This window comes from Schistocerca gregaria, chromosome 4 (assembly GCF_023897955.1).
Source record: "Schistocerca gregaria isolate iqSchGreg1 chromosome 4, iqSchGreg1.2, whole genome shotgun sequence".
Lineage (NCBI taxonomy): Eukaryota > Metazoa > Arthropoda > Insecta > Orthoptera > Acrididae > Schistocerca > Schistocerca gregaria.
In genome coordinates, this window is record NC_064923.1 from 698,369,231 (window position 1) to 698,396,102 (window position 26,872).

The 26,872-nt window shown below is 42.7% G+C and overlaps 1 protein-coding gene and 1 non-coding gene across 2 annotated transcripts in view; both read right to left on the reverse strand.

Annotated features, from left to right (window-relative positions):
* Nucleotides 1-26,872, reverse strand: part of LOC126267486 (uncharacterized) — a 319,130-nt gene that overhangs the window by 68,520 nt on the left and 223,738 nt on the right. The window lies entirely within an intron of this gene.
* Trnas-cga (transfer RNA serine (anticodon CGA)) lies at nucleotides 25,675-25,749 on the reverse strand. Its single transcript has one exon. It is a non-coding gene; the product is annotated as a tRNA-Ser (tRNA).

A 26,872-nucleotide genomic window follows, 5' to 3' on the forward strand; every position in this document is an offset into this window, starting at 1 on the left:
AGCTCCTAGCCCACGTAATGTTTTGTACCTTCACGATCCAGGATTCTGTAATCTACGACGTCTTATCGCCACACAACTGTTTGTTAATGATAGGTAAAAAGAAATGAGATTACGATCCAAACTTAGCTAAAGTTCTTGCCGAGAACTTGAGAAAATACATAAAATTGCCAAGCGGGTCCGAAAGCTTCTTATATCCGGTAACTCGTTGACCATCCTGGTACTCACCGCCGTACAGCACTGATAGCCGTTTTCAGGTTTCACGTATATGTGACAAGAAGATACGAAAGACGTGGTAATACGCATCGCTGGCGTTGAGAAGCAACTGAAGGAGTGGAAAACAAAGAAGTCGCCAGGTCAGGATGGAATCCCAATTCCGTTTTACAACGAGAACTCCAGGGCTTTGGCCCCTTACTTAGCTTGAACTTACCGCGAAGCTCTCGCCCAACCTAAAGTTCCAAGCGACTGGAAAAAAGCGGAGGCGACTCATATGAACATACCCGCATAATTACTGGCAAATATCCTTAACATCGGTTGGGTGCACAATTCTTTAACATATTCTCAGTTCGAATAGAATAAAGCTTCTGTCCCCGAATCAGCACGGTCTTAGAAAGCATTGCTCGTACGAAACTCAGCATGCCCTTTTCTCGTGCGACATTCTGCGCACAATGGCTTAAGGGCAACAGGCAGATTCCACACAGACATAACGAAGATACGAGCATATGGCATAATGGCTTAAAGTAATATGATCCAAAACACAGTGTAGTCTGGTTTTTCTTGTAAGAAAAAATATCGGCAGGTTTTTAACAGGATCGGAACTGGAACGTTGTATGGCTACTACCAAGGTCGTCATTCGTCTTCCACAGCATTAAAAATTACCCACGCCACCAGGTCTTGCACGCCGCCTCTCCCCAGCCCCTACAAAATATAGACTATGTGATGAAAAGTATCCGGACAAACCCAAAATCATACGTTTTCATATTAGATGCACTGTGCTGCCACCTATGGCCAGGTACTACATATCAGCGACCTCAGTAGTCATTAGACATCGAGAGACCTCGAACGTGGTCAGGTGATTGGATGTCACTTGCGTCATACGTCTGTACGCGAGATATTCACACTCCTAAACATCCTTAGGTCCACTGTTTCGATGTGATACTGGTGGAAACCTAAAGGGACACGTACAGCACAAAAGAGTACAGGCCGACATCGTCTGTTGACTGAGAGATCGCCGACCGTTGAAGAGGGTCGTAATGTGTAACAGGCAGACAGCTATCCAGACCACCACACAGGAATCGCAAACGGCATCAGGATCCACTGCAAGTACTATGGCATTTAGGCGGGAGGTGAGAAAACTTGGATTTAATGGTCGAGCGGCTGCTCGTAAGCCATACGTCACGCCGGTAAATGCCAAACGACGACTCGCTTGGTGTAAGGAGCATAAACATTGGACGATTGAACAGTGAAAAAGGTTGTGTATAGGGATCCGATGTCAGGGTGTGGGTATGGCGAATGCTCGGTGAACGTCGTCTGCCAGCGTGTGTAGTGTCAACAGTAAAATTCGGAGGCGTTAGTGTTACGGTATGGTCACGTTTTTCATGGAGTGGGATTGCACCCCTTGTTCTTTTGCGTGGCACTATCACAGCACATGCCTACATTGATGTTTTAAGCACATTCGTGCTTCCCAATGTTGAAGTGCAATTCAGGGAAGGCAATTGCAACTTTCAACACGATCGAGCACCTGTTCATAATGCACGGGCTGTGGCGGAGTGGATACACGACAGTAACACCCCTGTAATGGACTGGCCTGCACAGAGTCCTGACCTGAATCCTATAGAACACCTTGGGCTTGTTTTGGAAGCAGACTTGGTGCCAGGCCTCACCTACCGACATCGATACCTCTCCTCAGTGCAGCACTCAGTGAAGAATGACCTGTCATTCGCAAGAAACCTTCCAGCACCTAATAGAACGTCTGCCTGAGAGAGTGGAAGCTGTCATCAATGCTAAGGCTGGGCCAGCACTTTATTGAATTCCAGCATTACCTATGGAGGGCGCCACGAACTTTTAAGTCATTTTTAGCCTGGTATCCGAATACTTTTGATCACTTAGTGTAGTATGGGTGCTTTTGAACAACGGTGTCGTCTTGAGTATCCTAGGGTAGTGTGATAGGACTACTCTTATTCTCTGCGCACATAAACGATTTGACGGACAGGGTGAAGAGCAATCAGCGACTATTTGCTGATAATGCTGTGGTGAACGGGAAGTTGTCATCGTTGAGTGACTCTATGAGGATACGAGATGTTTTAGGAAGAATTTCTAGTTGGTATTATGAATTGCAGCTTGCTCTAAATGTAGAAAAACTTAAGGTAATGCAGACGAGTATGAATACTAAAGCTGTATTGGAACATTACGGTTTTATTAGTGTGCTGTATGATGCAGTCACATCGATTAAAGAGTGCACGTTAAATCACAAAACGACAAGAAATGGAACGAGTACGTAAGGAGAGCAGCAGAGAAGGTGAATGGTCGACTTCGATTTATTTGGAGACTTTTAGGGTATATAAAGTGAAAGCAGCTTTTTTCACAAACAAACTACTACAGATATAAGTGCACACCTTAAAAATAAAAGATCCATCGTCAGACTCAGGATATACAAAAACACATTTGTAACGTGGACAAATTGGTAGGAACTCTCATAGTAGATACACTGAACTGATCAACACCCACAACCATTTCACAAAATCAGCGATAGCAACATACATGAAAATCAGTGGACGTCCATTAAGAAAACAGAAGAGCTTAAGATACTCCATCACTTCAGAAATCGCATACCGTAAATGGAGGAGCTGGAGATTTTAATACGCCACCAAAGAGAAGAGGAAAAAATTCTCACTGAATCTAAATAGTGAATCCATTATGTCCAAATATTTCTCCCTCATACAATCACTACAGTCAATACCGTAAATATGTTCACTTCCTTACCAACTATTCAGTATCTGCAAGGAAATAAAATCTAAAGTATAATCGATAATTTAAATGTCAACAACAGTCAGCAACAACTTTATGTAAAAGAATATAACGCACAGATAATGTAACACCTCTAACTGTATCTAAACTCTCTGCTAAGACAATGATATACCTTTGTAACTTATTTTGATTTAAAAAACAAACAGTGTAAGTTGTAGTTTGGGCGTGTATGATTCTCTGTGTAATGGAGGCGGCACAGTACATGTAAGTAGACAAACAAGAACACTATTTCAAACATGCGAATGAAAGAAAGTAAAGAATTGTGAGCTTTTCTGTTCGCAGTACAACCTCAAAAAGACGATTGCAGTGGAAGAGAGAACAAAACACATGCAACTGATCACACAAAATACTTATGTAAATATTTGCGCCTGAAAATGACAAATTTTCGAAAAGCGTCGTGCTGGCCCCAAATATGTTTTAAATGCTGTAGTGTTTCGTTATTTAAATCATGAATGACTTAACTGCAGGCTTTCCAAAGACATCGGTGATGACATACTAAAGCAGCTCGAACACTGCTTTGCAGATGGGTAAAGCAGCGCAACCAAGGGCTAAAATCGTTTATCTGGCCGCTCTTACTGAATTCACATTAAAACCGTAGTTGTCGAATGTATCTCCTACCGGAATCGTGCTCTCCAATAACCTAACACACAACTTCAACCACTGTACTGACGGAGCAGCAGATTTGAACAATACTGAATCAAGATACCAGAGGTTTAAATACTGCTTCGGTTGTAAGGTTCTTTTATTTAGAACACGACCGCTTTCGGGCTCTTATAACCCCGTCTTAAGGTGTCGTAACTTGGGGCTGTGACTCCTAGCACCGCTATGATCGAGTTAAGACCGCGTCTTGTATTCGTCCACTGCGGCGATCGGAGTCAGGAGCACCAAATTAAGACACCTGAAGATGGGCGTATAAGAGCACGAAACCGGTCGTGTTCTAAATAGAAGAACCTTACAACTGTAGCGGTATTGCCAACCTCTGGTGTAATGCTCAGTTGCGGATGTTCCTCCTACAAGATTGTTAGTGAATCAAGATAGTTGTAAACGTTATTACAGTGTTGTTAAATTGATTCTTTGATGTCCTTTTTCTACCAGAAATATGCACTAGACAAAATGTTGTCACAGAAATTGTGTACTGTTAGTAAGCGAAGAATAGAGCCGAGGCGTCCGAGAGCGCGGATTACGGTTCACACTGTACATCTAAGTACAGATGTAACACGAAACGCAGAGTAGTAACCCTTCTTCCTGGTCAAAAAGTGAAGCAAATGTTTCTACGGAAAGCCTTAGGATCAAAAATTCTTACTGAAATTAATAGAAAAGTCTTGTTCGCGGTTAGATAGTCTGACAACGAAGACCGCCTTATTGCACCAAGTAACTAGACTTAATTATTTTCGTTTGTAGCAGCAGGCATGTGCAGCAGTGTTCGCTGTCTGTCGATAATTGAGAGAGCAACAGCCAATTAGCGCTCGACGGCGAGAAGGCGCAGGTGGTAAGAGCGACCGTACGACACGCTTGGAACGGCGGGTGGCCGCCGCTCCGCCGTCAGACAAGAGTTTCTCGCCGCAGGAGCCTCGCTTTCGCAATGACGCGGCGTGCGTCCTCCTATGTCAATGGCGACCTTGGCGGCGGCCACGCTGCGTCCGACTCAAAAACACGGGCTGGGGGAACCCGAGAAGTGCGGAAATACGCTGCGCCAGCATCATGCCGTTAAGTAACACCATGGTCGAGCTTATGTATTTAACTTGACAAATTAGAGCCATCAGGCCAACATTTACATCTAACCGGCCATTTTACATTGCTTTCAGAGATAATGTTATACAGAGTGATTCCGTGATGATACTAGAAACTTCGTTCGATGATGGAGAAGGGTAAATGTGCGACTTTGAGGTAACAAGTCTAAAGTCATAAGCGAAAATCTTTCTGGTATCTGGACCTCTTCTACTGCAAGCTTGGAAGGAGGTAATGTGGATGAAAACAGGAAAAAATGTCCAGTAAACATGAGCTGCAAAATGCATACCTTAATATGAGCAGTTGTTCATCTTTGCTACTGCAAAAGATCTCTTCTACTGAAGAAGTCCTCACAGCTCTTACGGTATGCGCTTTAGAGCCCATGTCTACTAGACGGTTTTTCTTCTTTTATTCCAAACAATCTCCTCCCAAAATATGGACAGCAAAGAGCCTGGGGCAGGTGTACTATCAGAGGTATCAGAACGATTTTCGCTTATACCTTTCGACTCGGTCGTTTCTGGACCAGGGTCCCTTACCTCAAATTGATAACATTTACCCTTCACCATCATCCCTGAAAGTCTGTATGATCATGGAAATACCCTCTACGTCACGTCCAATACAGAATTCAGCTTTTAACAATACAAATCAAGCTGTCAACAACCGCAAGCCTGGTTCGAACACCGCAGTGCTTTACTAGCCATTGTGTTATTGGGAGTGGTGTGCCGTTGCCTTCCTATGACCACTGACCAAACTTATGCAGTCAGTTACAGGAGGACCTGCAGTTTAATCCGGACCCTGAGCAACGGTATTTGGAATTTGATTATTGTGATTTAATAAATGATTTCCACTGTTTATCGCACAGCAACTTCCATAGTGTCTGCCTTTCAAATCTCCCACCTACAAAACTCTCTGAGATGTCTCTTCTGATTCACTCTTCCCATGTTGTGTTCAGCCATCCTCCTCCTCCAGCTTTTTCTTCTTCAAGTTGGAATCCGTTCCACCGTCTTAAGCCCATCTGTCCCCAAAGAAATGGCCTACACGCCCTTGCCATTTCAGTGGTTTTGCTTCGATTGTACACATTACAGTGGTTCCCAAGTTCATTCTTTTACGCGTCTTCATTTTTAGTTTTATCCCGTAATGTCAACTTACAGCAACACCTCCAAAATCCCATCTCCATAGACAATAAGTTCCTCAATTTTTTCAGTTATTTCTCACATTTCCACTCCGTAAGTTGCTGCACTTCCTGCAATCGTTTTAAATATCCTAATCTTCGTATATGATCGAATGTAAGTATATCAGAAAGGACTTTAAAGCTATGAAAGCTCACAGTGATCTATTTATTTCACTTACAGACATGTTTTTGTTACTTTATAGCAAAATACACCAACTTTTTTACCCTATACCTAGATAGGTTCAATGTGACACACATCCGATCTGAAGTCGATTTCTTGCCAAATTCCCTGCAAAGTGTCATGCTTGGCATCTAAGATCCGGTAGAGAAGCCAGTAAGGGAGGAACAACCACGGTATCCTTGATGAATCCCAAAAGAAAAAGTCAAGTACTATCAGGCAAGGTGAACATTGGACCATGCAGTTGGCGAGCCTAGGCCCATCCATGTACCTGGAAAGCGGACGTTAAGGAAATTCAGGACATTCAGGACATCGGTGAGGTAGTGTGCCGGTCATAATCTTGTGGAAACTCTACGCTATGTTCTTGATCATCAACGGCAGTCTGGAGGATTAAAATGTTTTTGCAGACGTCGACACCATTCAAACCATAACACACAGCGAGCATGCCTAGGACCGGTAAAGATAGTAATATTTGCTCCAATCATCCTAGTAGTAGCAATAGCGTGATTTTATACTAGCCTACCTCTTGAGTAAAAACTATTTTCCTTAAAAAAAAATGGCTCTGAGCACTATGGGACTTAACTTCTATGGTCATAAGTCCCCTAGAACTTAGAACTACACTCCTGGAAATGGAAAAAAGAACACATTGACACCGGTGTGTCAGACCCACCATACTTGCTCCGGACACTGCGAGAGGGCTGTACAAGCAATGATCACACGCACGGCACAGCGGACACACCAGGAACCGCGGTGTTGGCCGTCGAATGGCGCTAGCTGCGCAGCATTTGTGCACCGCCGCCGTCAGTGTCAGCCAGTTTGCCGTGGCATACGGAGCTCCATCGCAGTCTTTAACACTGGTAGCATGCCGCGACAGCGTGGACGTGAACCGTATGTGCAGTTGACGGACTTTGAGCGAGGGCGTATAGTGGGAATGCGGGAGGCCGGGTGGACGTACCGCCGAATTGCACAACACCTGGGGCGTGAGGTCTCCACAGTACATCGATGTTGTCGCCAGTGGTCGGCGGAAGGTGCACGTGGCCGTCGACATGGGACCGGACCGCAGCGACGCACGGATGCACGCCAAGACCGTAGGATCCTACGCAGTGCCGTAGGGGACCGCACCGCCACTTCCCAGCAAATTAGGGACACTGTTGCTCCTGGGGTATCGGCGAGGACCATTCGCAACCGTGTCCATGAAGCTGGGCTACGGTCCCGCACACCGTTAGGCCGTCTTCCGCTCACGCCCCAACATCGTGCAGCCCGCCTCCAGTAGTGTCGCGACAGGCGTGAATGGAGGGACGAATGGAGACGTGTCGTCTTCAGCGATGAGAGTCGCTTCTGCCTTGGTGCCAATGATGGTCGTATGCGTGTTTGGCACCGTGCAGGTGAGCGCCACAATCAGGACTGCATACGACCGAGGCACACAGGGCCAACACCCGGCATCATGGTGTGGGGAGCGATCTCCTATACTGGCCGTACACCTCTGGTGATCGTCGAGGGGACACTGAATAGTGCACGGTACATCCAAACCGTCATCGAACCCATCGTTCTACCATTCCTAGACCGGCAAGGGAACTTGCTGTTCCAACAGGACAATGCACGTCCGCATGTATCCCGTGCCACCCAACGTGCTCTAGAAGGTATAAGTCAACTACCCTGGCCAGCAAGATCTCCGGATCTGTCCCCCATTGAGCATGTTTGGGACTGGATGAAGCGTCGTCTCACGCGGTCTGCACGTCTAGCACGAACGCTGGTCCAACTGAGGCGCCAGGTGGAAATGGCATGGCAAGCCGTTCCACAGGACTACATCCAGCATCTCTACGATCGTCTCCATGGGAGAATAGCAGCCTGCATTGCTGCGAAAGGTGGTTATACACTGTACTAGTGCCAACATTGTGCATGCTCTGTTGCCTGTGTCTATGTGCCTGTGGTTCTGTCAGTGTGATCATGTGATGTATCTGACCCCAGGAATGTGTCAATAAAGTTTCCCCTTCCTGGGACAATGAATTCACGGTGTTCTTATTTCAATTTCCAGGATTATACTTAAACCTAACTAACCTAAGGACATCACCCAACACCCAGCCATCACGAGGCAGAGAAAATCCCTGACCCCGCCGGAAATTGAACCCGAGAACTATTTGCCTTAAAGATGACAGCAAGACTATGTATGTACGAAGCATGAATAAGTTTGTACAAATTACCGAAGTTGTGAAGTCATTTTTGTTACGCCCTGTATGAACCGAACAAAACTCTATTCAGTTGTTTCGTTGCTTGTCTACCTCGGCCAGGGAGTTCTTAATTTCGCTTTTTCAATATCCAATTTTGCTAATAATGACTCCCAAAAACGTATAAGAGTCCAAAGACTGTGGTATCCCAAAATCTAACGTCCGGTCTTGACTCACTATTTCAGTAATTTTTTTTTTAAATTAATTGTCACACCCCATTTATTATATTCTGTATGCAATTTCATAATCATGTAGATCATGTCATCCTCATTCTCCGCACAAATGACTCCATCAGCAGCAAAATGCAAAGCGAATAGTCACCATTTATATACCCACCCATACTACGACATGGTTTCCACAACTTTAAGGCAGCGTAAAAAAACAGTTTGTATTCCTTACTGACAAGAATAACAAAGACAATTACGGGCACTTAGATCTGAAGAATGAGCGATAGCAGCTGTGGATACTAGAGGTGAGGTGATAGAGGGACAGAAAGAGGAAAGTGATAAAACACAGGGCCGCGCGGGATTAGCCGAGCGGTCTAGGGCGCTGCAGTCGTGGAGTGAGCGGCTGGTCCCGGCGGAGGTTCGAGTCCTCCCTCGGCCATGGGTGGGTGGGTGTGTGTTTGTCCTTTGGACAATTTAGGTTAAGTAGTGTGTAAGCTTAGGGACTGATGACCTTAGCAGTTAAGTCCCATAAGATTTCACACACACTTAACATTTGATAAAACACAAGTAACGAAGACAGAATAAGAGTTAGCGGTGTGACTAATTGAGAAATAAAGATAGAAAGAAACGTAGCTTGGAGAATGTGTGGGTATTTGCTTTCCTCTTTTACAGAGGGAAACTAGCCGAAAGCGTCAACTTTTTAGGGATAGTTACTCGGTTCACAGACCGAAGTGCCTCAGTCCTTTGTTCAAAGTAATAGGGCATTGCATTTTTTGGATGAGCACAGTTATGATACTAGCTACGTCAGACATTATGTTTGGAAGTATGAAGAAAGGAAGATAAACGTTTCTCCGACAACGAGGTGATTAGAGACGGAGCACAAGCTCTGGCCGTTTCAAGGATGGGGAAGGAAATCTGATGGTGCCATTTCAAAGGAACCATCCCGTATTTGCCTGGAGCGATTTAGGAAACCACGGAAAACCTAAATCTGGATGTTCAAACGCGTCGTACGTCCGAATGCGAGCCCAGTGTGCTAATTTTTGCGCACCTCGCTCGGTTTGTGTTTCGGGTATAATGGGATAACAGGTACGTTATCTCTGATGTGAACTAATGGGGTAAATGCGAACCGAGGAATCAGTGAAGTACACTGAGTACAGTAATCACGTATATTATCTGGCCGCAACCATGCTAACTGGGGGTACGAAGAAATGGCATGGTCAGGTAGACGAATGTTATATAAGCAACGCACATACGCAATCACGTCGCCGGTGTGAAATTATACTCTGTATTTCTGCTAGCGATAAATGTAGGTTACACTGACTGACATATTTCTGCTACAGCTTCGCATAAAATTATGATAATCCCAAAACGAAAAAAATAATAATACGTAACTCAGTGCACTCAGGATGATTAGGTAATTGCTTGTTTACATTTGTTGCACTGGAGGAACAACACATGTAAATGCGTATTAGTAGTTACGGTTTCAAGATAAAAAGATGCCTAGCCAGTAATGTCTTCAACAGACTATGTTTACCACAACAGCATACAAAACAGGATGCTACAGAAAGTGAAAGGCTCTTTACGTTCCAAAACTGAAATCTTTCTGGGTAAGTTTCGCATTTTAACTTCTTAGGTTGGGTCATACACTACCAGCTTAAAAATGATGTACTGAATAAATTAAATTATCAGATGATGTGTGTGGTACAATATAAAGAATATTACGCAATAAATTGCGGGAGGGAACTAAAATAAAATTTTATAAGGAAATCAGTACACCTGTTTTAACGTACGCCTCAGTAGTAGACATTACGAATGCAAGGATTTCCTGGAAGCCCAAGGAAGAGGTGGCCAGACAGAGATCGGAACACGGAAAGAGCCTAAGCCGTTAAGCGAAGAAGAAACAGAAGAAAAGGAATGGTCCGGTATAGAAGTTACCAAAATAAAAACAAAATTCGGAAGGGCACTGCTCATTTTCTGTTAGATGGCTGTAAGTTCTAGAATTCCGCCGTGTATCATTTGCCGCATATAAATGTTCTGTGGTGTAAAGATCTGTCAGGTTTCTGTACACCAGGAGAGGAGAGTCCTGCAGTCACCACAGAAGTCATAGTTGATATCTCTTGGGTAGTAGTAACATCTCTTACATTCTGTATGTAAGGAAAGGTTTCCAAAGAAGGTTTCCCAGGGTATCTCATTTGAATGTTGTTTGTGGGAAGATAGTGTTATGATCCGTATAAGAAGCGAAAAAAACTATTAGCACTTGACGGAGTTCGACAGCTACAGGATCATCCTGTGACACTGATGCTCGGTTGATCGGGGTTCCACGATTGTCATGCGAAGATGGAATCGATGGGTTCCAGTCATACTCAACACCATCCAGTATCTCAGCAGTCCAACACGACTAGTGCCTGAAAGGAGACACACACACACACACACACACACACACACACACACACACACACACAGTGTTCACTCCACTACGCACGATCACATTGCCACCTCACTTACCTTGAGTCAGAAAATAGGCTTGTTTGCAGAAAGATAAGTACTCACACGGGCAGTGTACCGACGCCAGGGGCACCATGGATATCAGCACAGCGGCCATTGTTGCGCGACTTTTCTTCACGCGGTAGCAGAAGCAGCGCGCCTACAGTGATATGGTCAACGAGGAGACTAACAATAAGTTCGACCAGGTTTTTAGGAATGAAATATCAACAATTATGTCATAATCCATTCCAAAATGGAACATTTTCCCCGAAGATTTTCCTCAAATTTCCGTGAAATTGTGTAATCCATTTTCAGATTGTCGTCAAATCTGCTGAAAAAACATCGTCGCCAAAAGCCTATCATCTAATAAACTCATTCCTTTAAGCACACTTTATTCGATGGACTGGTTTCTAAACATATAGAAGAAGGAAAACTGCAGACTTGGAGAACTTATCGTTAATTTTTAATCGCCTCTAATGAGATGTCAAACAAAACGAAGTTACTTTACCAAGTTAACAACTGAGTTGGCTGCCTCTTCGGACAATCAATAACACTATCTCTGCTATGTCCGTAAAGACAGAAATAGGGTACGTTGCTCTAACAGGAGCTTCTCTGTTGTTAAAACGTTTCTGCTTCATGATACAAAAACAATTTCAGTTACATATTTATGACTGACAAGATCCAAAGACAAGATGATTGTAAGGACTAACCAATGCACTCGTTCTTCAAACATCTTCAGTGAAACAGTTGCTCGACGTGCATTGCAAAAGCACCTGTTGATGGTCTCAAAATGTATAAGATGTCAACACTAATGACAATCGCAATTATGAGTAAATGCGACATTTTACTAGATGGTACAGTCAATTACGATCAAAATGAAGCAGTATTGATAACGCAACATTAACATGACTTATAAATTATTGGATGTCTGTATTGTGTACTGTACAGAGAAAAAAAAAGTAGATGATAGTAGTTTCCTCAGCTATTAATAGTAGACTACGAGTCGATTTAAGTCAAAGGACTATACAAAATTTTAGCACCCAGTGGCAAAAAGAGATCTGCTCTTATTTTGAAAAGATAAAATTGGCTATAGTGTATAATGGGAGCCGTGATGTTCAAACACTTGATGTTCTTGTTCTGCAGGAGTGGAAGTTCACCACTCCACGCGCTGTAAAGCACGGTAATCTACACGGTGTTTGAAAAGTATTTATACGATTTCACGAGATCATATTTTCCACAGGAAGAAATGTAGAAACTTTGGATCAATTTTAATTTAAGCGTCGAAACTAAAAGTTTACTGCGGCGACAATTGTAAGTTGGTGGTTGCTATGCTCCAGGTGCAGCTAGCTCGCTCGTTCATTAGCTAATATGCGGTGAATAGAGATGGCGTTAACATAAGAGAAAAGACTGTGATTTGACAGGCGCAATTCAGTTAGAACCGTGTGGCATGATTTTCATTGAGAGCATGGCACAGTACTTGCTAGCCTAAGGGGCGTACTGATAACCGCGTTGCACCACTGGCCTCCACGTTCATCTCACCTCACGATAATTTTTTTGGGGCGCTACGAAAGGTTTCGTCTACGTGCCTCCCCTTCAAACAACTTTTGGCGAACTGCAACGCCACTTAGCAGCATCGTAAACTCAGACATACTCGAAGAGGTATGGAACGTGTGTGGCTAGCCTCTGAATGTCTGCCTTGCGTCCTGTGGGGGACACATCGAACATTTGTGAAAGCTAATTGAAAACCTTTATGCTAAACGTAGTATTCCTAGGTTGTACGTGGCTGTTTGTAAAGGACGCACCGATGTAAGAGAGGTTGGTTCGTTTGAAAATAAATCTTTGCAGTCCTACGCGTGAGTTGAAATTCACCTGAAGTAGAAGATGTATAATCTTGTGAAACAGGATGGACATTTTTGAAGCACACCGTCCAGTATTAGCTCTCTGACTCACCGAGTGAGGTGGCGCAGTTGCTAGCACACTGGACTCGCATTCGGGAGGACGACGGTTCAATCCCGCGTCCGGCCATCCTGATTTAGTTTTCCGTGATTTCCCTAAATCTCTTCAGGCTGATGCCGGGATGGTTCCTTTGAAAGGGTACTTCCTTCCCCATCCTTCCGTAATCCAAAGAGGCCAATGACCTCGCTGTCTAGTTTCCCCCAAAAAACAACCAACAACTCTGTGACTGTACCGCAGATATTGTAATGTTTTCACTAGCAGACGAGAAATGCGATGTTATGGTCGAACACGAAGGTGGCCTGAAATTGAGCGTTGCACAATAAACCTTATAGTGTCTGGTTAGCGTATGCTGTTAACACACTGCATTTATCGTTGAGAACGCTCGCTGGTGCTGATAGGTGTTTGTGAAGCGGACGCGCTAAGAAGAGGTGGTAAACGCGGAAGCTGCGATTCCTCGCTAAACACACTTTTTACTTAAGACATGAAGCTGTTTACTGATAGCCCGACATGAATGCAATTTCAGCCATTGCGATAAATTGTGCAAAGCTTTCTTACAACAAAAATTAACCAGCAACAGCTGCGCTGATGTAAACACGCTGAAATTTCTCTAACATGCCTTTCCTTCATTCTTCACTACTCAGTGCGAAGTGTTCATCCCAAAAGGTGAGGAATCATGCTAACAACATTTAAGTCCTGGTTGCTCTTCTCTACGACGTACCATAAAAGAATTTCAACCATTTATGGCTTACAGATTTACGTCTCTTATCTTCTGCTTGTCACTAGGTAATAAAAGAACGCAACAGCGATAGTTATGTTTTGCTTTTATCTCTTTCGGTACGGTATTCTTACAACATCGGTGAAACTTTTGTGCTTAATAGACGAGCGCTCTGCTGTTACGTTTTTATTTTATTTCCCTTTTCAGAATCTTACACTCTTCGCTCTCTTGAGTAAAGATGGCATTAACTTCTAACTTCTGGTATTTATCTGGATGTGTCCTATCTAGTTGTGTATCACTGTGTGGCGAATTCTGCTAACAGTGAAACAGCCAGTTCCCGAGAGGAATTTCACTTTTGAAGTATTTTTCTCTCAACAGAATAGAGCGACACATTGCAAAAGATTTTATAGTTTTGGAATCTGCCAAAAACAAATTGAAGCAGGAAGGCAGAAATGTTTCTCGTTTGAAATTCATATGCAGAATGTACTTATTGCCTATTTAAAAAAAAAATAGAGAAACCTACACGAGAAAAAAGACTAATTTTTGTGATCGTTATTACTCTATGCTGCCCACAAAATATTGTTAATTAAATAAACAATTCTTTACAATCTAACAGTTCATTATTCACTCTCGCTAAAGTAGCAGCTGCAGCAACCAGAAACCATAAAATAATGCCCTCGTTATAAATATAACTGTTCGCTTTTCTTTGTTTTAGCCTTGATATTCCCATACTCTGAATCTCTGTAATATAATACGAGATTTATTTGTTGACAGCTTCTGTGTGTATTTCAATATGCTTCTGTTTTTCGTATACATATATAACCCTAAAATGGTCAAATATCTTTCGTTTAGTCTTAAGTTGTCTGAGAATGGCCTAGAAAGCCGAAAGCCGGTCACAACGAAATATAAAATAAGTTTTACTATGGAGCATTAATACTGGGTATTTTAGTGTTAATTTAATGTACAATTACAAAGCCATAGGAAAAAATAGAAGCGGTAGACCATAGAAAAGATGGATAAATCAATTCTGAGACCTTTCACGTCTTAAGAAAAATAATGCTTGATTAATTTACAGATAAACCACAAGATGTCGTGTATTATTCGATTTATTACTAGTTTCGCACATCATCTACAAGGATCTTCAGATATTCGTTACCCTGACGGCATTAAATAAGACATTTAACGCTCAGCTTTGCACTCTTCAATATAAAATGCTTCAAACTGCAATTAACGTCTCTTCATTTTATTATTATATCATTCTAGATTTCGAGTTTTCCAGCCTCGTCATCAGATGTACTCGATACGCACACAACATGCTCACCTTAGATCACGTCTTGTTGCTGTAGTCTTCAGTCCGACTACTGATTTGAGATGTTACTCTCCGCGCTAGTATATTCTGTGCACGCCTTTTCAACTCTGCACAACTGCATCTACGTAGGAACTCGGCGAGCCATCGTGTGCGGTGCCTGGCGGAGCCCATCACTTAACACTACGAGTTATTTGCTTCTCTGTTCCACTTGAAAATGGAGTCAAAAGACGGTTGTCTGCAAGCCTCCGTAAGAGCCGTAATTTTGACTGATTTTATCTTCGTGGCATTACGGGAAATGTATGATGGCGCCACAAAAATCGTTTGCAGTCAGCTTCAAATTACGGTTCTCTAAATTTTTTCGATAGTGTTCCTCGAAAATAGCGCCAGCTTCTCTCCAGGGAGTCTCCTTAAAGTTCCCGCAGCACCTCCGTAACACTTGCGTGTTGTTCGAACCTACTGGTAACAAATCTAGCAGCACGCCGCCGGACTGCCTCGATGTCTTCCTCTAACGCAACCTCGTGTGGATCCCAGACACACGAACACTCCTCAAGAACGGATCGCACTGGCGTCCTATACGCCGTCTGCTTTATAGCTGTGATATACTTTGCCAAAATTCTCCCAAGAAGACGAAGTAGACCAGTCGCCTTCCCCACTACCAACATGGCGTCTCGTTCCATTTCGTGTCCCTCTGTAACGTTACACCTCGATATGTAATCAGTGTGACTGTGACAAGCAGCATACTACTAATTATGTACTCTGACGTCACATGATTGGTTTTCCGACTCACCGCATTAACTTATATTTTTCTATATTCAGAGCAAATTTCCATTCACCATATCAACTACAAATTCTGTCCAAGTGATCAGGTATCCTCTTACAGTGACTCAACAACGACCTTCCCGTGCACCACCGCCTTATCGGCGAACAGCCGTAAATTCCTGCTCACCCTGTCCGTTAATCATTTGAGTGTATAGATAATAAGAGCGGCCCTACCACACTGCCCTAGGGCTCTCCAGACGATACCCTTTCCTGTGATGAACACTCACCGTCGAGGGCAACTTACTGGGTCCTATTAAGGAATCTTCTGAGCCATTCACGGATATTAGTCAACAGCATGCAGTGCAGCACCGCTTTCCGGAAATGTAGGAATATGGAATCTGTCTGTTGCCCTTCATCCATGGTTCGCAGGACATCATGTTAGAATAGTGCAAACTGATTTCCCATGAGCGATGCTTTCTAAATCCGTGCTGATTTGCGGACAGAAGCTTTCCGTCTAAAGGAAATTTATTACATCCGAACTCAGAATGTGTTCAAGAATTCTGCAGCAAACCGACGTTATTGGAATGTGATTATGCATTTTTTTCTCTTTTTAGCCTTTCTTACATACCGGAGTCACCTGCAGCTGTTTCCAGTCGCTTAAGATTTCACGTTGGGCGCGCGATTCACGAGAAATGCAAGCTTACTAAGGGGCCAATGCCGTAGAATACCTTCTGGAAAAGCCGAACGGGGAGTCCATGCGAACGTGGCAACTAGTTTTCATCTCTTTCAATTGCTTGTCTACGCTAGGGACCCTTATTACTCTCTCCTCCTCGCGGGAGTCTCTGCGGTGGTCAAACTACGGTCTGTTTGTAGGATTCTCTTGTGTGAACGATTTCTTAAAGGTGAACTTTAAAACTTCAGCAGTCTTCTATTACTACAGTAACCTAAATCCATCTGAGGCAGCTCACTGAATCCAAGCCTCGAACTTTTACTCTCATACCACCTTTATTCTCCAATTGACGATTCGTTTGATGCCTCGGGATGAGACCTATGAAGTTGAGTTGTGCTATAAATTTCCCTTTACCTCAATAAGATGCAGTACCTGCGCATTACTTATTCGATCTATCAATCTAATTTTCTTCTTAAGTGCCGCATTCCAAAAGTTTGTATTCCCTCCTTCTCTGAACATTTTATCTCCAATTTTCACTTCAAAGAAATGCCATCAGAAAGTACTTTCGAACAGTTAAATTTTTATTTTATATTCACAAATTTGTTTTTTAAAATGTTTTACTTGCAGTTGACATTGTTCATCTTATATCCTACATACCTCGGCCTTTATCAGTTATTTTTCTGCACAAGTTAAGTGCTTTTAGAGTTTCATTTCCTAATGTAGCTCGCTCGGCATCGCCTGATTTTATTCTACTACATTCCATTACTGTTGTTTTACTTTTGTTTATGTTCACCTTATTACCTCTTTTGCAGACACTTTCCATTATGTTCAACTGCTCTGCCAAGTCCTTTGTCATTTCTGACAGAATTACGATGTCGTCAACAAACTTTAAAGTTTTTCCTTTTGTCTGAATTACATTTACGTTTCCAAATTTCTACTTGGTTTCTTTCATAGTTTGCTGAGCGTATACATTGAAAAACGACGGGAACTGCCTGCACCCCTACCTCACTCCTCAACCACTGCTACCCTTTCATGTCCTTCGACTCTTGCAAAGTAGTCTGGTTTCTGTACAAGTTTTACGTAACTTTTCTTCTCTCTATTGGATCACCGCTAGCTTCAGAATTTCAAAGAATGACTTCCAGTCAGTGCTGTCAAAAGCTTTCTCTGAATCTACAAACGCAGTAATTTTAGGTTTGCCTTTGTGTAACCTATGTTCTAAGCCGTGGAGTCAGTATTGCCTTCCATGTTACTACATTTCTTCGAAAGCCAAACCGATATTCCCCGAGGTTGGCTTTTTGGAGGTTTTTTCCATTCTTCTGTAGATAATGTGTTGTTATTTCGCGGCGATGAGCTATTAAACTGATGAATCGCTTATGTTCAACCTGTCAGCACCTGTCTTCTTTGGGACAGGAATTTTCACATTTTTCTTGAAGTCTGATGTATTCTGCGTGCAATGTGTAGTAGTTTTATCAAGGCTGGCTCCCCAAACGATCCGAATATTTCTGAACAAACATTGATAACTAAAGCGGCTCTGTATCGGCTTAGGTATTTGAGGGTACTGTCAAAGTCTTCTCGAAGCATAAATTAACCTGACTACTACCAGCACTACACATACGATCACTGTGCTCAAGCGATGTCTGCCGGCTAAGAAAGCATTGCTATGTATCTTTGTGTCAGTACCACTAGCGTGAAGAGAGAAAATGGACAGCAAACTACGTCACAGTCCTTCGACAACAAGAAGTTTTCGTGGTCTCTTGGACGGGCAACGAACGAGTGACTACACGGTAAGTCACACGAGGGCGAAATTTCAAATCTGCTTGCGGTGGACTGTTTCTTCGGAAGGGCACGGACGATTTCCTTGCAGAATTCAAACATGTATTCCGTCTCTAATGACCTCTTTGTTGATGGAACGTTAAATCCTACCTTCATTTCTTTCCTAAGCCCTACATTTCTACTCCATATGATCGAGAAAATGACTGCAGCAAGTTATGTCTAGGAATTGCTCATCTGTGTGGGTTAATTTTTTACCCGATTTTTTTTGTGATCCTTAACTGTTTTCCAGACAAGTGAGTTTGCTTATGTGCGACGTAAGGCAGTAACAGCAAATGAAAACTGACATGGTGAATTTTTAAGAAGAGGAGCGAGTTTCGTACTCAAGTACAGCTTTCCTTGCAGTTTCCCTGTTTCACTCTGTCCTTGAATTTCACGCCCTGTGCCGAAATGGAACCCAGTCGCTGGCGCCTTGCCGTGCCGTGCCGTGCCGGAATTAACAGGAATGGGTCGTTTCCGGCTCGTGTTCCTCTAACTTCAAGTAGCAGTCTCAAGGGCAAGCAGAAAAATTGCTCCGTTTCTTAGAGCTCCTAATGAGCGGCTTGTATAAGACGACTGAGGGTTTCCTATGTTTTCTACACCGTTTTCAATGTCTGCGAACACTGTTCCGTGTACAGCTTGACGCAATAGCAGGAGGTCGACGAACACTCCTGCGAGGACAGTTCGCCGTGCAGAGTTAACACAGTCCTAAATCGAGTCATCGCTCGAGCAGGGAATGATTCATAAAACAGCTGTGATGCCTTTAGTGGCTACTTTTATTCTCCTGTCACACAGACTGGGCTCGAAACGATACACCACGTAATCCCAAATAAACGCTATGCGGCTTACAGAAATTGGAAATATGTTTAATGCAGAGGAACGTTGAAAATAAAAACTCATGTATTACAGACGAAATACATTCTCTATAAAAAATTAAATGATAAATGTATAGTTAAGTTTAATGGAACAACTTCTAGTCGCGTTGTATCAGGAGTCTAGAAAAAGAGACGGTAGTATTCAACTGTGTGCAGGAAAAAGGTTTAGACAATGGAAGAAAGAAGGGGGGAAAGTTACTAACTAAAAAATGCGGGTAGATCGCAAGAAGCAATATACTGTTCGGTCTTTGCATACGACCTCGTAATGAAGGATAGAACCTTGGAGACTGCAAAGAACAGACTACAAATTCTGACGTAGCCGGATGAAAAGGCACATCTACACGTATCTTTTTAAAAGACAGAAGGCATGACAAATGAAAGTAACCCATCAAGAATTTTAAAAACGAAACACGGCAACATCAGAAACACATACAACTTCAAATATCTGTGGGTGAACGTATAAAAGTAAAGATTGAGAAGTACTAAATAAAATCACAACTAAAAAAATGATAAGAGCATACATGAAAGTGATAAGTCTGTGCAAAGAAATGTTTTGTAATGATTTAATTGAAAGCTTTATCCTACAGTTTAATACTCTGATTCCTCTATGGGTGGGAAACAATTTTTTCTGGAGACAAAATGGGTTTAGACTTTTTCGAAAGGAAAGAAGAATCTTACGAAAAATATTAGGACCAGCAAGTAAGGTAATGAATTAATTATGCCCTAAAATAACTGATGACATCAGCAATGGATGTGTTACACCCTATGGGCATCTAGAAACAACGAATGAAAGTAGATTAACAAAGAACAACCACACAGTCTTCCAAAACAGGAAAACAGCTAAAGAACATGGGTGGGGAGGCAAGACCAAAAGAGGAGTTAGAAGTGCAGACTGAACGGAAGAACGTTCTCAACGGAGATAAATCCAAACATAGTCCTTAGTTGGCCTGAAATGAAATTTTAATAATGCCATTCTATCGTCCTATACCAGTGACAGAAACAGACGACCACAGTGTTTTACTTTCTGTGTATTCTGAAAATATAGATTTTTTTCCCAGTAATTTAGTTTTCGCATCAGGTATAATTTATCACACTAGTCACTAAAATCTAAGACATAATAACAAGATATGGGGCACTGAACCAGCAAACTTCCGAATACGTGTCCAGTGTCTTATTGCTGTGCCATCTCGTTCAGTGTGCGCTTTGCAGCCTTTTGTTTACAGCAGGTACAAAATAGCACCTGTTACTGCCGAAACTAAGCACTGTCAACAATACTGTAAGGGAATTGAAACTGCTAGGTATCCAACATGAGTCGCCTAATGGTCAAAATATGAACATTGAGAACTTAGAACTGTCACTATCAAATACCCAAGCTAAATGAAAAGTCTGGTAGTGAATCCTCTACTCACTACTTGTATGGATATCTGCCATCAAAACTCTAAGCGTTTTGATATTATGAAAGGAATATGTATTTATAGTGCTTCATACTGCTCTGATGTTTGTCTGTTATTCCTGAATTTAATCGGTGGCAGATGAAAACCCCCAAACAGTTATCAAAAACTGTTCATTTATCTGTGCTACCATACAAACAAGACGTTGTTACCAAATATCTCGAAAGGTTCTTCACTTATTTACTTCAAATTTTTGCACGATGCTCTAGTAAACATTCGGACGGACATTTTTTTTAACAACTATGTAGAGACTTACAATGAAAGAAGGGCATTTAAACAATTACAAAAAGTGTACACCACCGTTGCTCGCCATGTATATCTCTCCTTATAACTTATTTTAACCAACAATTGTAAGTACTACACAGTACTTCGTTGTTTTCTTCCTCGAAGTCAGTTTTAAAGGGAAAGTTTTATTTGTGGATCATCGGCTTATGACCAGAATATTACTACAGCAATTGAATCATCCGAAACTTTGTAATACTATCTTTTCTCAGATTAATAATTGCGAAATACTGTCATAGAAGCTACTATCCTCACGGATCAATCGGTTGAAGAGTTCTCTCTAACACCCCATGTACCAATGATCTCGACCGATTTACCCACTCATTTCAAGTGACTTCAATAAATATTTTGTAATAACAGGAACAAGGCTCAAGGTCAGAGAAAGGGAAGAAGAGGAAACGGACGGAGAGAAGGGGATGGACGAGAAAGAAAGAGAGAGAGAGAGAGAGAGAGAGAGAGAGAGAGAAGGGGGGAGGGGGAACGAGATTAGGACATAAACTCAGTTCCCGCATTCGTTCAGTAACTGCGAAGCGTTGCTGGGGTCGCTAGTTTTCTTATATAATATACCTGGCTAGCTAAATTTGTCGAACAAACGTATACATGTCACCTATAATTTTATGCATGCTACGCACTTCACTGCTTTCTTTAACACTAAACAACTGACCGATAACAGAAGAGTTCCACCACAATTCTGCAATTATGTGATTTACATAGAAAAATTAGTCTGTAGAACAGTAGTTTTAAGCATTCTATGGAAATAACAAATCTTTTCGTTCGTCTGCTACGACGTTCGACAAAATTCAATATTACAAAGGCGTTTCATTGAGAACTAATAGACATATTAATTAGTATAGGTGGGGACATAATCATCTAGATAGACACTGTCTCCTGGTGGAAAAACTGCATTCACCATTTATTGTGCACGCTCACCTGAAATGGTTTGTTAGATGTTACTATTGGCTTGTCACTTCATCGTGGCCATAGAACATGCTGCCCATACAATTACAGAACCTCCACGGTGTTCCACAGTTCAGCATGTTGGGAACATTGTCGACGCGGACTCAGCAGGCCAGATCACGTTCTGCACGTCTACAGATTGTCCACGTATTTTACTGTTTGCTCTGCTTAAGTGTGCTCTTTGGATTTAACTAGTTCGAAATACGTCCATGAATGATAACTCTACGATGCTTATTTTCTTCTTACAATCCCGTCGCATTCTCTCCCGACACTGCCCTGTCTAAAGCTCGTTACTTATCACAGGTAATAATCTTCCACGCAGGTCTCTCGTCTCGGTAATTTTCGTTTTTCTGTCACTTTAGTCTTCATCATACCAGATTTCCGCACGAAATCTGCACACTTCCATGACAGTCGACACCATAGGTGTAGCTACATTTTCAAATGTCACTGAAGTCAGACTAAATGAGTGCCATCAAGCAACACAGCGTTGCTTCACAGCTATGACATCACATTCGAAACCTGCAGCTAACTCCGCCTGACGGGGCCGAAATATTGACTGCTATTCTAATCAATCATGGAGAAGTAAAAGGTGGTGCAGATGAAAGTAGCTCGTGCAAGTATAAAAGAAATGCAGCGAAATTTTAGAAACAAGGAGCTGAAATGGACTTAACAGTTATTTGCAATAAAAAAAAAACAATGAAAAACGTGTAGAAAATGTTGAAAGTGGCCCCCAGGAACATCAATACACTGCTGTGCCCGTTTAATCAATTTCTGATAGACCCGGCGTAAGGTTCGCATATCAATGGCGTCTACTTCACGGCTGATGGTATCTTTCATTTCCTATATTGTGCGTGGATTTGTTTCTCAGACCTTCAAGTGTCCCCACAGGAGAAAATCACACGATGGTAGATTCGGAGAACGTGGAGGCCATAGATGTTTGCTGGTAGTTCGTTCCTCAGTGAAGATGTCATGGACTTGTCCCGGGGATACCTTAGACGTGTGGAATATTGCAGGAACAAGCAGTATTGTCTTTCATATTCTACATCCACATCCATAATCCGCAAGCCACCTGACTGTGTGTGGCGGAGAAAATTTATCAGAATTTTCCATATATGAAACTGTGTTGAAGGTAGTGTCAAAATATATCGGTCCAATGATGCCAGTTCCTGTTATAGTGCACCATACGCCGATTGTTTCATCGTGGAGTGATTGCTAGCGCAATGTTAGGGTTCTCCGTTGTCCAGTGCCTCGCATTCTGTGAAATCCAATGACCGAGATTAAAACATACTTCATTACTCGAGATGTAATGGAAAGGATCTAATTAACCATCGTTGATGTTATTCAAAAGCCACGCGCAGTAATCTACACGTTTCTGTCATCCTCCCGTAACTGCTGCACAACCGCCACACAATATGGTTTCAGATTAAGACTTTTCAATATATGCTGGTAATTCCTCCTACTTACAAGCTCCTGTTGGGCTAATTTACGTGTAAGACTTCTTTGGACTCTGAATAATTCTTCGGCGAATGTCTGCAATAATTTATGGTGTGTGAATTGAAGTAATTCTTTGTCTTTACATTTTAGACATCCGTAGGTGCGCCAGTTTTTACACAGACACTGTGTTACTCTCTTTGCTGATAGTCCTCTGTCCGGATACTTGACCCCGAAAATTTCGCGAGTTTTCTACATCAAACCTGTTGTTACATACGCTTCCAAAATTTCAATTGTTTCTTCTATCGAAAAAGTCATTTTGCAGACCGCAAAGAGAAATGTCTAACTTCGCTGATGAAATAAACTGAAATGACGATAGAAGAATGTTAATAATCGATGACTCCATAGAACTGTCCATTGTTGTAGCTTTTTATTTCAAAAGTCGAAATATTGCATTCGCATTCAAATGGGGTGCGGGCTACCTTTAACTGCGTCACCCTGTACAATCAAGTGGCCGTGAGAAATAACATGGTGGACAATTATGCCAAATATATGTTTTTATAGGGCGTCTTCTATCACCTTCACTGTAACAGTTAGTGCGTGAACCAGGAAGGAAGATTGGAGTAGTGTGCAGGGGAATGGTGGACACAGTTTAGGCCCAAAAAGCTGACATCCCTGCAATGCGACGAACAGTTAACGTGTTGAGAGTGATATCCTTTTGCACTTATGTCCGGCTCTGTGTAAGCATTCGGGAATGACCTCCAGTAATAATCCAGTCAGTGTGTACTCCCCCCAACGACCACGAACTGAGGTTTGTGAACGGTAGTGCTATTTGTCGGTTCACTACAGTCATTTGTTCTTAAGCCTGGCCAAAGGACTCGATAGAATCACGACAGCGTTTCACAGTGGGAAGTAGGTAGTACATACTCTTAGATGTAGACTATAGTAAACACATCCTGCCATTTGGGAATACCTATAAATGTAAACTCAGACCATACTACACGTTGGAGCTCTACAGTAGCACACGTTTCTGGATATATTTTGAAAGTATTAATTTTATACAGGAAAACTAATCGCGCTCATGGTCTGTTCTAATCAACACAGTAATAAAGGGACTACTCCTGTTAGACCGGTCGCCTGGTGCAAGTCTTTAGGTTACGCCACTTCAGCGACTTGCGCGTCGATGGGGATGAGTTGATGACGAAGACAACAAAACACCCAGTCCCCTGAGAGGAGAAAATCTCCGATCCAGCCAGCATTCGAACCCGGCCCCTTTGCATGGCATTCCGCCGAGCTGGCCACTCAGCTATCGAGGCTGACATTACAGTAATGAGAGGAGCTAAACAGCGGCCGACAAAGAGAAATTGAAGGGGTATCTAACACGTAAACAGCAGCACCTTCAACGGCGGTACAAAATAAAAAAAAATATGTAAATCTCCTGTTGCGCACACGGCATCACACATAAGTTACCAATGCTTTAAACTAAGTACTAATATGTAAAATTTCTCATTGTAAGCCATCTTTACATTAAGTGTCCAGCGGGAATAGTTCTTTCATTTTCTTTAGAGTTTAACTATTGCACCATTACAGCGCAGTGCGTAATAAGTTTTTTTTTTTTTTTTTTTTTTTTAACATTTCCTTTTGCGTCCTCTGTGGACCAAGTTTAGCTTACGCTTTTCAGTTTTCTGCCTTTTCCGCTGCAAAAACATCTATCATTGTTACACTTTAAACTGAAGTGTCTGAATCTATCTCCCAAAGGAACTGATTGTGTATACCAATCTAAGCTTTTTTATGCTCTTCGTTCTCTTCAGCCAGTTACCGGGTGAACTGATAGTGAACGAGAAAGGTTCCCAATCGAACCAACGGGAGGGGATACTATTTACGGGACTTGCCTTACGATCAAGGTAAACCCAGCGAAACGCTTAGTCAGAATCTGCGCACTGTAACAAAATAAATATATATTTGTGTGCTTGTGTATGGTTTCTAGCATTCTAGCTACAATAATAATACAAACTGCGACAAACTGATATTCCGTACTGTAGTAGCAAAGGAATGCCGGGGAGGCTACTAAAACTTGGAAAAAATAATTCCCTGAGAATTGCGGCTGTTAGGAAGAAGACGGGAGCAAGAAGCTCCTGATAAATTAATGGTGGCGGATGGAAGAGGGGGGAAGGGGGGGGGGGGAGGGAGCAGCATAACACACAATAACTTTCCTTTCCTCTCCGCTGAGCTATATACCAGCCATAGGTAATAGTTTAATCGCAGTTCTTTAACAGATAACGTACATGGAGTAATATTCATCTAATTAACACACTTTTATCTTTGTGTTTTAAAATTTGTGGTTTATAAAATTCAGTTTCAACGCTAGGTTAAAAACGCAGAATTCCCTGAGACTTTATGAGACTCCTGAAATACCAGAATGAGATTTTCACTCTGCAGCGGAGTGTGCGCTGATATGAAACTTCCTGGCAGATTAAAACTGTGTGCCCGACCGAGACTCGAACTCGGGACCTTTGCCTTTCGCGGGCAAGTGCTCTACCAACTGAGCTACCGAAGCACGACTCACGTCCGGTACTCACAGCTTTACTTCTGCCAGTATCCGTCTCCTACCTTCCAAACTTTACAGAAGCTCTTCTGCGAAACTTGCAGAACTAGCACTCCTGAAAGAAAGGATACTGCGGAGACATGGCTTAGCCACAGCCTGGGGGATGTTTCCAGAATGAGATTTTCACTCTGCAGCGGAGTGTGCGCTGATATGAAACTTCCTGGCAGATTAAAACTGTGTGCCCGACCGAGACTCGAACTCGGGACCTTTAAGATTTCCCTGATTTTTCCTGGTATAATATAATTCCCTGCGAATCCCAGGCTTTCCAGAAGAGTAACGACCCTGCATGCGCTACTATGTACATTTGAAATAGTACACTGGTGTTGACTCCGACGGTTCTAATTTGCTGCCGAGGTTCCTGGGAGCGGCCTTGTACTCAATTCACACGCGTACTCGCTTCGCAAACAATACAAACTACGTGACTGCGTATGTCACTTGCTCGAGTGCCAAGCAGCGCAAATTAATATTTCGGTCCGTAGTGGACTTCTAACTCCCTGGACGAAACCGTCTGCAACTGAATCATCATCTACATCTACATCTACATCTACATGACTACTCTGCAATTCACATTTAAGTGCTTGGCAGAGGGTTCATCGAACCACAATCATACTAACTCTCTACTATTCCACTCCCGAACAGCGAGCGGGAAAAACGAACACCTAAACCTTTCTGTTCGAGCTCTGATTTCTCTTATTTTATTTTGATGATCATTCCTACCTATGTAGGTTGGGCTCGACAAAATACACTCCTGGAAATTGAAATAAGAACACCGTGAATTCATTGTCCCAGGAAGGGGAAACTTTATTGACACATTCCTGGGGTCAGATCCATCACATGATCACACTGACTGAACCACAGGCACATAGACACAGGCAACAGAGCATGCACAATGTCGGTACTAGTACAGTGTATACCACCTTTCGCAGCAATGCAGGCTGCTATTCTCCCATGGAGACGATCGTAGAGATGCTGGATGTAGTCCTGTGGAACGGCTTGCCATGCCATTTCCACCTCGCGCCTCAGTTGGACCAGCGATCGTGCTGGACGTGCAGACCGCGTGAGACGACGCTTCATCC